Source organism: Notamacropus eugenii, chromosome 1 (assembly GCF_028372415.1).
Source record: "Notamacropus eugenii isolate mMacEug1 chromosome 1, mMacEug1.pri_v2, whole genome shotgun sequence".
Classification (NCBI taxonomy): domain Eukaryota; kingdom Metazoa; phylum Chordata; class Mammalia; order Diprotodontia; family Macropodidae; genus Notamacropus; species Notamacropus eugenii.
In genome coordinates, this window is record NC_092872.1 from 150,002,443 (window position 1) to 150,016,931 (window position 14,489).

Consider the following 14,489-nt stretch of genomic DNA (forward strand, 5'->3'; position numbering starts at 1 on the left):
TCCATAACAAAAAGTTTCTATACATTCAGTTCACACTTTTAATTGAACCATTGCTACATGCTGTGCATTTGTATTTTACTCAGCCCAATGATATCTACAGATTCATAATACAGTGTCCCCAAAGTATTATTGTGCTAACGTTCATAGCATTAAGACATTGGAGATAACCTGTATAGCAATACATACATGTAACCAATATTCTAGAACCAAAAAACACTGAGTTTACATGGACCAGATTCAATCTAGAGGATTTGTTACTCACGATCTTCCTTTTATTCTCCACCCCCTCCCCAAGAGTTTCTCCTTGGAAGCTCAGATTTGGACCTGCGTTCCCCTTATAAGAACTTTGCACACACAGTATCAGAAACAAAAGAACAATGAGAAGAAAGAGTAATGTTTTTCCCTTTTCTTGTTTCTGGTGAATTTTGTGGCGAGTCCCAGTTCAGATATGGAAAAGACTAAGCTTTCAACATGGAATTCCTTGGGTCCTGGTTTTTACCATCTTGTTAGTCTCTACCAGAATTGGGGAATAATGAGAGGGGGCGAGTTGGCAAGTTCTAAAGAATGAAATAAATAATGTACTGATGTCTCTGATCTGTATGTATTTTTTTTCTTTTTTTGTCACCTATATTGTCTGTCTTGTAATCATTATCAACTTGAACTTTTTTTTTCTAAGATGAACAGAATTTTCTTTTTCTGACGTGATATAGCCTAAAGGAACTCTACTTCTGATTCTTTTGTTTGCATTATACCTATCAATATAGTATAGGATACAGAGGATCAAGGGAATTGAAAGGGACCTCCAGATCAGTTACTCCCACCCCCTCATTTTACGAACCAGGGAGCTAAGTTTTAGAGTGGTTAATTACATTTCCAAAGTCAGTGGGAGAGCCAGGATTAAAACCTGGGTCACCAAGCTTATTCCACTGTAATCCAGTGAGTGCTCTTTTCAGGATTGCCTCTCAGTCTAATAGGACTCACTCAAAGGTAATTAGTGATCTGTTAATTGCTAAGTTCAAAAGTTTATGCATTTGACTGTTCCTTCTCTGTTTCCTTTGCTGGATCATCATATAGGTCTTATCCCTAAACATGGGATTCTTCCAAGATTTTAACTCTCTCTTTTCTCTCCTTTGATGATCTAATTATTTGTTTAATTATCATCTTTTCAACTCTAGTCCCATATCTCTAATTGCCTGCTATGTTTCTGCCTGTATTTCTCTCTTGATATCTCAATCTCAACATGTTTAAATTTTGATTGGCTTAATTCCAAATTATTTTCTTCTAGTTTCATTTATTGCACAAACATCAATATGTCATCCAGTTGCTACAGTAATATGTCCACTTGTTGGTCACTAAACTCAGATCTTCCTTTGAGAGTACCAACGGGAAGCATAATGTTTGTAGATGATCTGAATATATTCCGTCTCCTTTTTTACTGCTCTGCCACTCTGTGAAAGGGAACGAGGGTGATAAGACTGAGTAACATTTTGTACTTTTCTTGTTTTCATGAACCCAGAAAGGCCTGAGTTCAAGTCCCATCTTTTGGGCACTTTTTTTTTTGTGATCCTGGACAAATCATTCAATGTTTCAGTGCTGTAGGCATTTATCTAAAAAAGTACAAGTTGTACAAACAGGGCTAGTCTGTATTGGTAAATAGAATTTCTTCACCTGGATGTTCCCTGTGGGAGTGAAATCACTGGTCCAGCCCCTATCCTTTGTTTAATGGGTTTTCAAGACCATATAATGCATCAACTACCAGTCAAGCAATTAATAAACATTTATTAAGCTCCTGCTGTGTGACAGGTACTGTGCTAAGTAATGCAGACTCAAAGAAAGGAAAAAGGTCTCCACCTTCAAGGAGTTTACAGTCTAATGGGAGAGACAATATGCAAACAAACAAATGCAGAGTAAGCAGCATAGGTACGGACAAATAGGAAATAATTAACAAAGGGAAGGCGCTAGAATTAAGAAGAGTAAGGGAAGGATTCCAATAAAAGAAAGCATTTTAGTTGGGACTTAAAGGAAGCTAGGGAGGTCCACAGGAGGAACAGAGAAGGAAGAACATTCCAGGAAGAAGAGATAGCCAGAGAAAATACTTAGAGCAGAGAGACAGAGGGGTTTCTTTGTGAAACAGCCAGGAGGCCCATGTCGCTGGATGAAGCACTCCATGTTGGGGAGTAAATGCGAGGAGCCTGGAAAGGTAGGAGGGGGCTAGGGGAATGCCAAACAGATGATTTTGTATTTGGTTCTGTAGGTGATAGAGAACCACTGGGGTGTGCTGAGTAGGGTGGTACCATGACCAGGGCCTGTGCTTTAGGAAAATTACTCTAATGGCTGAAATGAGATTGAATGGGGAGAGTTGAGGTAGGTGGACTTAGTTCAAACATGAGGTGCTAAGAGCCTGTAGCAGAGTTGTGGCAGTGGTACTGGAGGGAGAAGGGGACATATTTGGGAGATGTTGCAAAGGCCTTGGCAAGTGATTGGATATGGGGGTGGGGAGAGAAAATGAGGCATCATGGATGACTCCTGGATTGTGAGCCTGAGGGTGGAATTTTCGTTTACAGCAATAGGGAAGATAGAATGGGGGAGGGTTCAGGAGGAAAGATAATTTTGTTTTAGACATGTTGAGTTTAAGATGTCTACTGGAGTCCACTTTGAGGTGTCTGATGAGGCAATTGGGGTTAAGTGACTTGCCCAAGGTCACACAGCCAGTGAGTGTCAAGTGTCTGAGGTGAGGCCTGAACTCAGGTTCTCCTGATTCCTGCACTGGTGCTCTATCCACTGCACCACCCAGCCGCCCCTGCTGTTGGTGCTGTCTTTTAGGTAAATGTTCAATGTATTCATCAGCACTCTTGCTGTGACTTTTCTTGGTCTTGCCTCAGGAATTGTGACTTTGGTACTGGGGTCTCCCTTGTCATTTAAAAATTATTTATTTTATTTTTAATTTATGAAATAAAGCAAATATTTCCATAGCATAGTAGAGTAAGGAAAGATCACACACAAAACTGTAAATCTATTGTGTAAAACTTGCTATTCTTTTTAAATATATAATAAAATTATCAGTGTGTGTGTGTGTGTGTGTGTGTGTGTGTGTGTGTGTGTGTAAAATTATTCCATACTTCTCTTTATCAGTTCTTTCTCTGGGTGCAGATAGGATCTTCCTTCCTAGGACCTTTGTAGTTAATTTGGGTATTTAGAACACTCACTCAGAGTTGTTCTTAAAACTTTAAGAACAGAATGTTACTGTATACAATATTCTCTTGGTTCACTCATATTGCTCTACACAGAAGCACTCTGCAGCCCTAGGCTTCTATTTATCCTCCCTCCTATTTAATTGACACATTTCTTTCTAGTCCTTCATTTTGCTTTTTTTTTCTCCAAAGCTTCCTTTCTAACTCCATCAGAAAAGCTTACCTGCACTTGACCACTTCCAGTACTGAGTCCAACTGGAAGCAAAGGAGAAAACTGTGAAAGTAGGTGCTTTGGTTGCTGGGTCATAGTTTTAACCCACTTGAAAGTGATGGAATAGAATTGAAGTTCCTTAAAGAAGGAAGAGAAGGTTCATCTGATTTCTCCTTCTCCTAACCTCAAATGCTACAAACAAGTATAAGGACTAGATTTGTCACTCCTTTTCCATTTTGTTCCCCTTTTCTTCATTTCTCCCTTTGAAACTCATAGTGACTGATCAATATGATGATCCACGACAGTTCCAAAGGACTCAAGATGAAAAAATGTGCCCCCTTCCAGAGAGAGAATTGATGGACTCTGGGTGCAAACTGAAGTATAATTTTCTCACTCTCTTCATTTTTCTTGCTCTTTTTTTGGAAATACTTCTAATATGGAGATATTTTTGCATGATTTCACATGCATAATTGATATTATATTATTTACCTTCTCAGTGGGTGAGAGAGGGGTGGGAAGGAGGGAGAGAGTGTAGAACTCAAAATTCAAAAAGAATGTTAAAAATAAATAATAACATTTTAAAATAAGAAAGAAAAAAAAGAAATTCGTAATGAGGAGACTCAAAAAGTACTGGTGACCATGGCACTGATCCAAGAAGCTGGACTGTCATTCAGAGGGAGCCTCATCCATTTTGTCTATGACCCTTGTGATATCTGTGCTGTTTATCAGATGGGTACTTCCTGAGAAGAGAGACTCTCCTTCCAGTAGCAGATACTGGGGTTCAGGGACATCCCTGCACTCATAGCCATTTGTGCTCTGTCTTATTTACTCAGACCTTTGCTTTACTATGAACTTTAGCAACTATGATCATATCCTGTTTTTAGATCCTCCATTTGCAAGCTACCATTGGCTTCATCCTGGGAAAGAACAGCAGCTTGCAGCCTCATTCTCTTTAATAAATTCAGAATATGTTTGATAATGAATAGAATTGGATGAACAAGATCAAGAACTTGATCCCAGAGAGTTTATAAGAACAAGACAAAAAAGAGGCCTTAAAGCCAGACAAGTAAGCTAAGAATCAATGAGTTAGCAAGTATCCACTGAGACTGCCATGTACCAAGCTTGGTTCCAGATACCATGAAGGAGATAGAGGGGATAGTCTGTGCCCTCAAAGAGCTCACATTCTAGCTAGAAAAACAAGACTATACATAAAAAATAGAATAAGTTATGTGCTAGATTGTATGTATAGACTGTAAGTTAGGGAAGAGACTATAGTTATGACGTAGACTGTAAGTTACGGAAGAGTCTACCTAAGAGAGTTGTCAGTGTGGACAAGAGACAGAAATGTACATCACTAGTGGACCAGCTTCACTATAAGAGAGAGGGTTAAGGTTGGGTAGGCTAAATTTACAGAGGAAAAAACTGAAACCAATGAATTTGGGTGCCTGAGTGTCATTGTTAATTAATAGTTGACTTCATCAGGAATTTCACCCTTGTGACCTCTAGTCATCAAACAGTGGTTTTTGTTCTTTTGTTATCTTTCAGTTTTTCCCATCCTATTGTAGCTTAAGTAGATTGTTTTGCACTTGAGCTCTGAGTTTCTTGGATTCAACTTTGAGTTCAGGAAGAATTGTCACAGGCCTTGTTTCCATTTTCACCTTGGAGAAGCTCCAGGAAATGATGAAGATCTCCATCCAGGCAGCCACCTCTGGCCTGTCTTCTCTGCAGCCTTTTATTGTTCAGTCATTTGAGTCATGTCTGACTCTGTGAACTCATTTGGGGTTTTCTTGGCAGACATACTGGAGTAGTTTACCATTTCCTTCTCCAGCTCGTTTTACAGGTGAGGAAACTGAGGCAAATAGGATTAAGTGCTTTGCACCCTGAGGATGCTCCAGATGTATTTCATTTCTATTTTAACTGTTGGCTTATATTTTTTCCTAAGAGCTCTATTGTTCCATGTCACTGTGAAAGAGAGTAGGGAGTAGCCTCTGAATAGTTTCCCTTTACTTTAATCTAACTCATACCCAGAAGCTTCCAGAATGAACAGCTTGTAATTGTTGTAGACCCTTCTTTCTAGCGCCTCTTACAAAGCCAAAGGAAACTAAGCCCAAGAAGCATTATGTTCAGCAGCTCAAATGAAGTATAATAAAATGTTCCTTTCATCCTTTTGGATTACGTTGCCACCAGCTTTACTGAATATAATCCAGCCACGTTCCTTCCTTCTGAAAACTGTAACAGCCTCATATGGGTCATTTGTATTTTAGAATGCATTGTTCCTCCCCTGATTGGAGCAAGTATGAGCTGTTAGTCCTTTCTTTACCTTTAGCTGAGTGTTTCATGTTCCTGAGACTGCCTTTCAATCAATAGCAATTTTCTAGCATTTCTGCCCAGGAAAAGTTCTGATTTGAAGGACATTATGTGACTCCGTCCTTGATGACCTTTGCATAACATGTTGTTTTTAAAAATGAATTGTGGCCATTAATTCCTGCAACTGAAGTCATTGACAGATGCCATACTATAGTGCACAGTCCATATCTGGCGTTTTCCCTTGTTTAAGAAAAAAATTGCAGTCTTTTCTCAGAATTGAGCTCTGATCCCCTGGAAGTGTGTTTCTCTAGTGTGGCCATGGCTGCTTTGTATAAAGCAAAGAAAGTAGCGGCTGCAACTGACCTGGCATGGTGAGATGAGAATCTAAGCAAAAAAGCAGACTTTCCCTAGGGTAATGTGGTTTCTCTGCTTCCCAGAATGGCATCTTATATTTCACTTCTCCAAGAAACCATTATTTCATGTGAGTAGACTTTATAAAATCAGACTCTAACAAAAGGGACATTAGACTTCATCTGGTCCAACTTCTTTATTCAGCTGGAAACTGAGGCCAAGAGAGGTTAAGTGACTTAACCTTTGCTCAAGGTCACATTAGGTAGCAAGTAGCAAAAGGAAGATTTAGCCTGGGTTTCCTGACTGCAAAACAATTACTCTTTCCATTATACCATACTCTCTCTACTAGCCCAGTTCACAAACTCTTTATGAATTGGTAGACATTCATTGAGGGTTTAGGAGGCTGCATCCCCCTTTGGACAATCTGGTAATGAGCTTTTTGTCCCCTTGAGACTTGGTTCTCAGGCAAAGGGCATACACCGGCCCCATACTGGCAGCCTTTTTAACTTGGGAGTGTCATCCGGAACTTGGGATCAGCTTTAAGATCTAGGGTCATATCTACGGCACAAAAGGATTAAGTGTCCCAGTTCTAGACAAACGTTGTGCAATTTTTTTTTTTTACTTTTTACTGTAATATTTCCTACTCCTGTTATAATTCTTAGATAGCATTATCCTGCTGAAATCTTATCCATTCTTTAAGACCTACTGTTTTTTTAAAGAAATAATACTAGGAAACATTTGTAAAAATAATTTAATATCTGCTAAACACTATACATATATTAGGTAATTTGATCCTCACCACAACCCTGTAAGGTGGGTGCTATTATTATTCCCATGTTTCAAATGAGAAAAATGAGGCACACAGAGCTTAAGTGACTTGCCCAGGATCATAGGACTAGTAAGTGCCCAAGGTAGGATTGGAAAAGTATAAAGTAAATCAGCCCAGCAGCACCACGAAAGAGCCTCCTGAGAATCTTTGCATTTTTCTCTCCACCATAGCCTATTTATTATGGAGTGGAAGTGCTCTTGGGGTCTCAAGGACTGTGTCAGTCTAATACAAACTCTAGTCCTGTAGGTCTTACCAAGGAAGGCTTCCATTACAGTTCTATTAGGGTAATTAGCTATCTATTGTCCACACCAAGCCTATCAAGGGCAGAGATGTTCACTGAATTGTCCACAAGCAACGAATGGTTTTGGCCATAGAAATTCAGGAAACCTTATTACACGGAGCAAAGTTCTTACTTTAAATTAAAATCATGGCTGTTTAGAAGGTCTCATGAAGGAAATTTTCCCATTTTACCAAGTGAGGCTCTTCAAGGAGCTGATTGGCAATGATGATACCAGACTATCCTGTTTGGGTCTTTGTGATGTTAAAAGTTAACTACAATATTCAGGGGGGCACTGTTAGCCTGGTTGGTGGCAATACTTCCCTTGCCCCCTTTTGAGCTAAAGCTTGACCTCCCATTTGTATTAAATAATTATAATTCTAGAACTGGAAGGAACCTCAGAAGCCAACTTATCTAGGCCCCTCATTTTACAGATGAGGCATTTAGGTAGCATAGGTGATAAAGTGCCTAGACCTGGACTCAGGAAGATCTCAATTGAAAATCTGTCCCATATACATAACATATTCTGAGTATGTTAAGTTACTTCTCTGGATCTCAGTTTCCTCATCTGTAAAATGGGTATAAATAATAAAACTATAAGTAGCATATTTCTCATGATCTTGCTCTAAGGATCAAGTGAGATCATATATCTAAAATACTTTACAAACCTTATAGTGCTGCATAAATTTTAGATATGAAGAAACTGAGATTCTAGAGAGGTTAGGTGAATTGCCCCCAGTCTAATGGACAGTATCAGAGTCAAGATTTTAACCCGTGTTTAACTCTGTGACTCTAGAATCAATGGTTTTTTCTTTGTATTCTGTCTTCAGCCTGAGGTCTTCATGATGCCAGACTATATTGTCTCATCCGAGAGTTCTAGAAGCTTATGCAACTAGCGAATGCATTCAAGACCTCATCCCAGCCCAGCATTTGATTTAGGAGAAAGCTGAGTCCCAGGAGTCTGAAAAGACTTGCCCCAATTCTCACAACTGTTCAATGGCTGAGCCAAATCAAGAACCCAGGTCTTCTCGTTCCTAGGCCCTGTGCTCTGGCCCTTAAATCACACTGGCTGTGTTAGGGCTGGCTGCAGCTAGACTTGGTGGAGGTAAAAGCCAGTCCTTTACCTATTTTTAAAGGGCTCAGCACACACAAAAAGGAATGTTGAAGTTATGTGCTTTATTAACTAGAAAATCAGAGAAGACAAGAGTGAATGACTGCCAATGACCTCTGTGTCCTGGGGCGCAGATAGATTCTCCACAAGGCAGCCCAAGAATCTAACTAGAATCCTTGACCACTAGGCATAAGGTTGATGAGGCCCCTTATAAAGAATGCAGCTTCTTGGGCAAATGCCTGCTATCTCCCCCTATCTCTCTCTGTCTCTGTCTCTCTCTCTGTCTCTGTCTGTCTGTCTGTCTGTCTCTCTCTCTCTCTCCCTCCCTCCCTCCCTGCATCCCTCCCTCCCTCCTAACAATAAATGATTGCACCATATATTTATTGTACTTTATGGTTCTCAAAGCCCTTTCATGTTTTCCACATATATTTTATATATTTCTTTCCAGCCAAACCATAATCCTATTGATTGGATAGGCAGAGCAGGTACAAAGTGGGTAGTGAAAAGAGGGCTAGACTTGGCAGTAGAAGATTGGAGTTCAAACCCTGATTCCAAAACTTAGTCTTCATTGTGGCCATGGGCATATGGACTTTGTGATGAATGCCTTTCTCAGGGGGTTGCTCTTAAGGAAAGAGCTTTATCAACCAAAGCTCAATAGAAATGGTAAAGTTATTATTCTTTTCCTTATGTTGTCGATAAGGAAACTGAAGTTTAGGACTTAAGTGTTGTGGCTCAGAGTCACATAGCTGGCATTAGGCAGAGCCAAGACTCCAGCCTTTAATCTTCAGTCTCGAAATCAAGTTCTCTTTCCACTGATTTTCAAACTTAGTGGAGCATGGACTAGTTAGGAACTGGACAAGACCAGGGCTGGGTGAATATGATTTAAGGCATAGTTAGGGACATGGGGAGGTTATCTAGCATGTCATTGCTCAGCTACCGCCAAAACGGCCAACAAATTGTGTAATGATGATCTGTGATATCCCACACCTACCTGTTTCTTCCCACAGTCCTTAGCTAAGAGACCTAGTCTTGCTCCATCTGTCCTTCACACATGGTTTTAGATGTTCCTAATGACTGCCAGCTACTTATACAAGCTACGATAGACAACCCTCAGGGAAGGGTTGCCATGATCTCAGTCAATACTTTCTCAGTGCTTGGAATTAATCATTCTGTTGTCAGTTCTCTGCCTGTTTAACTTCCTGCATCCCTGTAACATTTGTATTACATCATCTACCCTACATCAGTGAAGTGTGATTCAAGGTAGTTCAGTTCTGACAGAAGACAGGGTCTCATCACTTTCCTAAGGGGCCTAGCTTAAAATAACTGAATTGCATGCATTTTCATTAAAAGTGGAACTTGGGAGACAAGATAAAAGAGTTATCCTGAATTTTGTCTTGATGTACCATTTATTGTCAGCTCCCTCTTATAGTCAATAAGAACCTAGCTGTGAACACAGAGAAGGAAGAGAAACTAGGGAAAAGTGAGTAGGGCTGCTCCTGGACACCCACATGAGGAAGGCACCCTCTCCTTGTGGTTGTCTTATGGTGTTTGCCCTAATCCAGACTGCTACCACTAGGGTCCAGTCATTATGGTTCCCCTTTCCTAGGGCCTGTCTTCCTTGCTGAGCCCCATGGGTGATGGGCCACTTCCTCTCTTGATTCAAGTACGCATCCTCTGTGTTGCCACCTTTTCCCCTCATATTGGATTATTTTCTACACTGTTACCCTCTCCCAACTGTTTTTTTCAGGTGAAAGTGTTTCTACTTATAACTCTGCTACAGTTCCCATTCAAGGTTCTATGTAATTAAGGTACAGGAAGACATCACATAACCTGTAGAGGCTAGGTCAGTAATTTCTCCTTACTAAGTGGTTTGTGATGTGGCTAGGGGATTCGCCTCTCAGTTCTCAAAACTGTCAAATGGGAGAATGTTTACCTATCTCAAGGCGATTCTGTTTTTATTAATTTATTCATATCAATTTATTCATATTCATATTCTATTAATTAATTCATATTAACAAAACTTTCAAAGAACAAAAACTGTACTGTATACTGTTGGCATCAGAAGAGAAAATTTTGATTTATACCTGATTCTAGAAGGTCCTCCACAATCTGGTCTCTGTTTTCCTTTCCAAGCTTATCTCCTAATACTCCCTTGGACCATGGCTCCTGTTTACTTCCTGAACCCAGACTATGCCTTGGATTTTCCTTCCTCTCTGCTACTTCTCTGATTATTTCTCACCTCTTGATTCTGTCTACCTGAATCTCATCCTTTCTTCAAGGGTTAAATCAAATACCACCTCCCTCCTTGACCCTTGACTTAAGTACCCCATCCTACAGTGTTTCATCTTGATTCTTAAACACACTTGTGACTTGTCAGAATCAAAACTTTACTGAGCACCTCGTAATTGAAAAGTGGTCAGTCTTTTGATATACATGTTTTATTTCCTTACCTAGATAAAAAGCTTCTTTGAGGCAGAGACTAGACTAGACCTTATTCATCTCTGTACCTCCTATAATACCTTGTCCACAATAATCATTCAACTGATGTTGGCCAATTTCTTGATTCTGCTTGATCCTGAAGTCATCTTTATTGAAAGACTCTCTGAAACCTGCTGATAAAAATCCATTCTTTCTATCATTCCACAAGTTCCCAGTATTGCCAAGTACTGGAAATACGAAAGACAAAAATGAAACATCTTACCTTTGAATCTCACATTCCTTTGGAGGAAAAAATAAGTAAACACAAAATTTCTACAAGGTAATTTCAGTGGAGGAGGACACTAATTTAGGAGATAGTATTTAGGTAGAGCCTTGGGGGAAACTAGCAAGTGCAAGAGGTGGATTTAAAAAAGAAAAGCAAATTCAAGGAGTAGACAACATATGTAAAGGAATAGAGGTAGAGGTGGGATGTCCTTCATAGGAAACACACTAGCATGTAGCCCAGATGGGGAGTAATGCATACCACGTATGGGAACAGATTGTCAAAACCTTTAAATGCCAAAAAGACGTGTATGTGTTTTATTGTAGAAGCAACAGAATGAATTACTGAGAACGTGAGCTGACTGCAGGTCCAGGCAGTTAGCCTTTGAGGTAGATCTGAATTTATTCTCCTTTGTCCTTCCCCCAATCTCTAAAAAGAGCCCCATTTATTTTAGGATGATTATTCCTTCTAGCTACTTTTCCCTCTCTTGCTTTCCTGGCCTGTTGGGTTCCCATTGTATAAGAAACTTTTTCTTTTACATAAATGGGAACATAAATTTAGAACTAGATAGGACCTTAGAGATTATCAAATACAATTCCCTCATTTTACAAATGAGGAAATTTAGACCCAGGAAATTATAGTGATTTGCCCAATGTTACTTGTCTGTAACAAAGCAAAGATTCAAAGTCAACCAGTTAATCAGCAAGCCTTTATTAAGCATTTCCTGTATGCCATGCACTATGTGAGGGGCTAGTCTACAGGGTCCAAGTACAGTACTTTCCATTGTGGCCTAGTACCTCTTAATACTGGTATAACCAGTATATTAAAACTTGCCTTCAGGTATAATGGTTATATGAAGTAGTACTAGAAAAAAGAGTTATTATGTTCAATAGTTCTCAATATGGAATGTCTGTTCACTTAGTCTGAAATATGTTTTTAATCCTTGTATTGCACATGCTTTATAAAATATTGTAACATCAGAATTTGATTTCTTTTGGGGCCTGAATCCCTTTCAACAAGATTCATCGAGTCTGACTTTAAACAATAGAATCACTTGAATAAGTTTCTACATTTTAGGAGGCATTTAACATTTAAACAGCTGATACCTATTGACATCTGGATCAATTTAAAAATAAAAGGACTCAATTTTGTGGAGGGATAGGGGAGTTGATAAATTCTTCATCTTAATGCCAACAGGTTTTTTATTCTATTTTTAATTTTCAGAATTATTCTTGATTGCAGCTTTTTATGTTAATTTAGTTTTGTCTCATATTTTTTTTCCCTTTTCAGAATTCTCAGGGGTTGTGATATCACACCACACATTTTATTGTGGCAAAAATGGACTATTTTCAACAGTGGAAAGTACCATGTTGACACAGTATAATTCTTGACTGCCACATGCCTCCAGAAGACGTTGAAGTCTGTTAAAAGTAAGTCAAATGGATAATGTGTAGGTGATTTTTGAATAGTAAAGTAAGCACCTTTTTTACTGGGAACTCATTTTAGAAACTGTAATTAGGCTACAACATTATTGGTGCTATGACCAAATTCTCATGGAAATCAATTCCAAAGTAGATAAGAAAGCATTATACACTGAAACACAGAGGGAATGTTTTTGAAACATCCCCACTGTATTGGAATTAAACTATCGTAATCAGTCAGTATACAATTTATTTTCCGTTGGATCATAATTGACTAAGGAGCCTTCTGAGATGTAGATTTTCCTGTTGCTATAACAATTTATTTTTGAAATAAATATTGAGACTAAACATCTATTATGCATTCTCTACTGCTGGGACAGTGTCCCATTCATCTCAGTTTAAGGTTAACTTCCACAATTAGCCCAGTAATGGAAAAAATTAGATAAAATTCTAAATGTAATATTCTGGATTTAGATCTACTTTAATCCATTGAGTTTACAGAATCACATTGAATTTCATAGCTAAGTTATCTCAGTGGTTACATTATACCCAACAATTAGTCTTCTAGACTTTGCCCGAAGACTTCCAGCGAGGGAGAACAAGCCATCTCCCAAGGTAGCCCTTTCCACTTTGGATTGGTAAGAGATTTCCTTTATGTTGAGCCTAATTTTGCATTTCTGCAACTTCTACTGATTATACTTCATTCTGCACTTTGGGGCCTGACAAAACAATCCCTTTTCCCTTCAAAAACTGTCATTTTATGGATGAGGAAACTGAGGCTCATGCAAGGTCATGGTCCCAATCTATGAAATGCTTGAGAGAAGACTTGATTCCAGGTTTTCTGACTCCAAATCCAGCGTTTAACGCCCTGAACTGTTCTGCTTCTTTTCACATTGCATTTATTTGTAGACAAGTCTCATATATTATCCTATAACAAGCTCCTCTATGACAAAGATTGAGGTGTACAGCGTCTAGCACATGGCAACACTCAATATATATCCCTTGAAGTAAATGCAAATTAAAAATTCTCCTTTTTTTAAAGTGCCTCCATAGAATGCAAAAGCAACTGAAATTTGAACAAAAAAGGGTTACTTACATTTGAGAGAATGAATAAATGGGAACCAAAGTCTTATCTCTGTCAGTATTGAACATTTAGTTTTGGTTTGCTGACCTTATTAAGCCTAAACTGTTTATACAGAATTCAAAGAATCATAGGAATCAAAGAATCTCAAGAGGTCATTTCATTCACCCTCCTCTCCCTGGCTGTAAGTTATCCAGTACAGATGAGCATCTATTTTATTCTTGAGATCCCTAGGGAGGAAGAAGAAGCCAGACCTCCCTCAATAATGTATTTCAAAGTTTTGGAGACCTTCAGGCATACCATTCTTCTTCGTTTTTTGACATCCATCTTTCCGCCTTCATTTCAAGCCCCAGTGTCTTGTTCTGTCCTCAGTACAGACAAGGAACATCTGGTTACCATCACTCTGATAATAACCCTCATCCCACTCGTGCTACTGCTTATTTGTTTCTGAGAATACAATCATATGCTTTTCAAACATTACATTTTAGAGCAATTTGTAAATATGTTATTAGTTTATAAATCTCAGTTTTTCAAGTTATTTTGGAACAACTTGAACATCTTTAGAGCAGTGAACCCAATTACACAGATTTGTATGCACCACAAGTTAAGACATGTCCCTTTAAACATAGATAACATTCAGTAAAAGCTTCATATAATATGCTGAGTTCCACCTAAGGTTAATCTGGTCCTGCAGAACATACATATTTATGTTTGGAATATTAGTAGAGGAGTTGTCCCATATTTATGTTTGAGATCTTTTATTGTGTATTTGTTTGTATTATTTGAGGAACAAATCACAAAATGTTTTTTAAAAAACAGCAACTTCAAGATAACTAGATTTAACATATTCAGACAAGGTATTTTGTACCATGGTCTGGCTCTTGATCTTTGAGAATAGGATCTTGGTCCAATTCCCTCACACATAAGGATTCAGTTTTATAGCTGACTAAATAATGAAGTTTAAAGACAGATTTTGAAGGGAAAAGGGACTGTTTTGCCTGGCCCCAGA

The 14,489-nt window shown here is 38.7% G+C and overlaps 1 protein-coding gene across 4 annotated transcripts in view; it reads left to right on the forward strand.

Annotated features, from left to right (window-relative positions):
* OTUD7A (OTU deubiquitinase 7A) overlaps positions 1–14,489 on the forward strand; it is a 415,292-nt gene that overhangs the window by 188,853 nt on the left and 211,950 nt on the right. For 2 of the 4 annotated variants that reach the window (XM_072616550.1, XM_072616557.1), the window contains one exon: positions 12,269–12,408. The gene's annotated coding sequence lies outside the window, so the exon portion shown is untranslated. Of the gene's footprint in view, positions 1–11,304; positions 11,368–12,268; positions 12,409–14,489 lie in introns of those variants that run through there. The other 2 variants (XM_072616565.1, XM_072616572.1) reach the window with 2 other exon arrangements.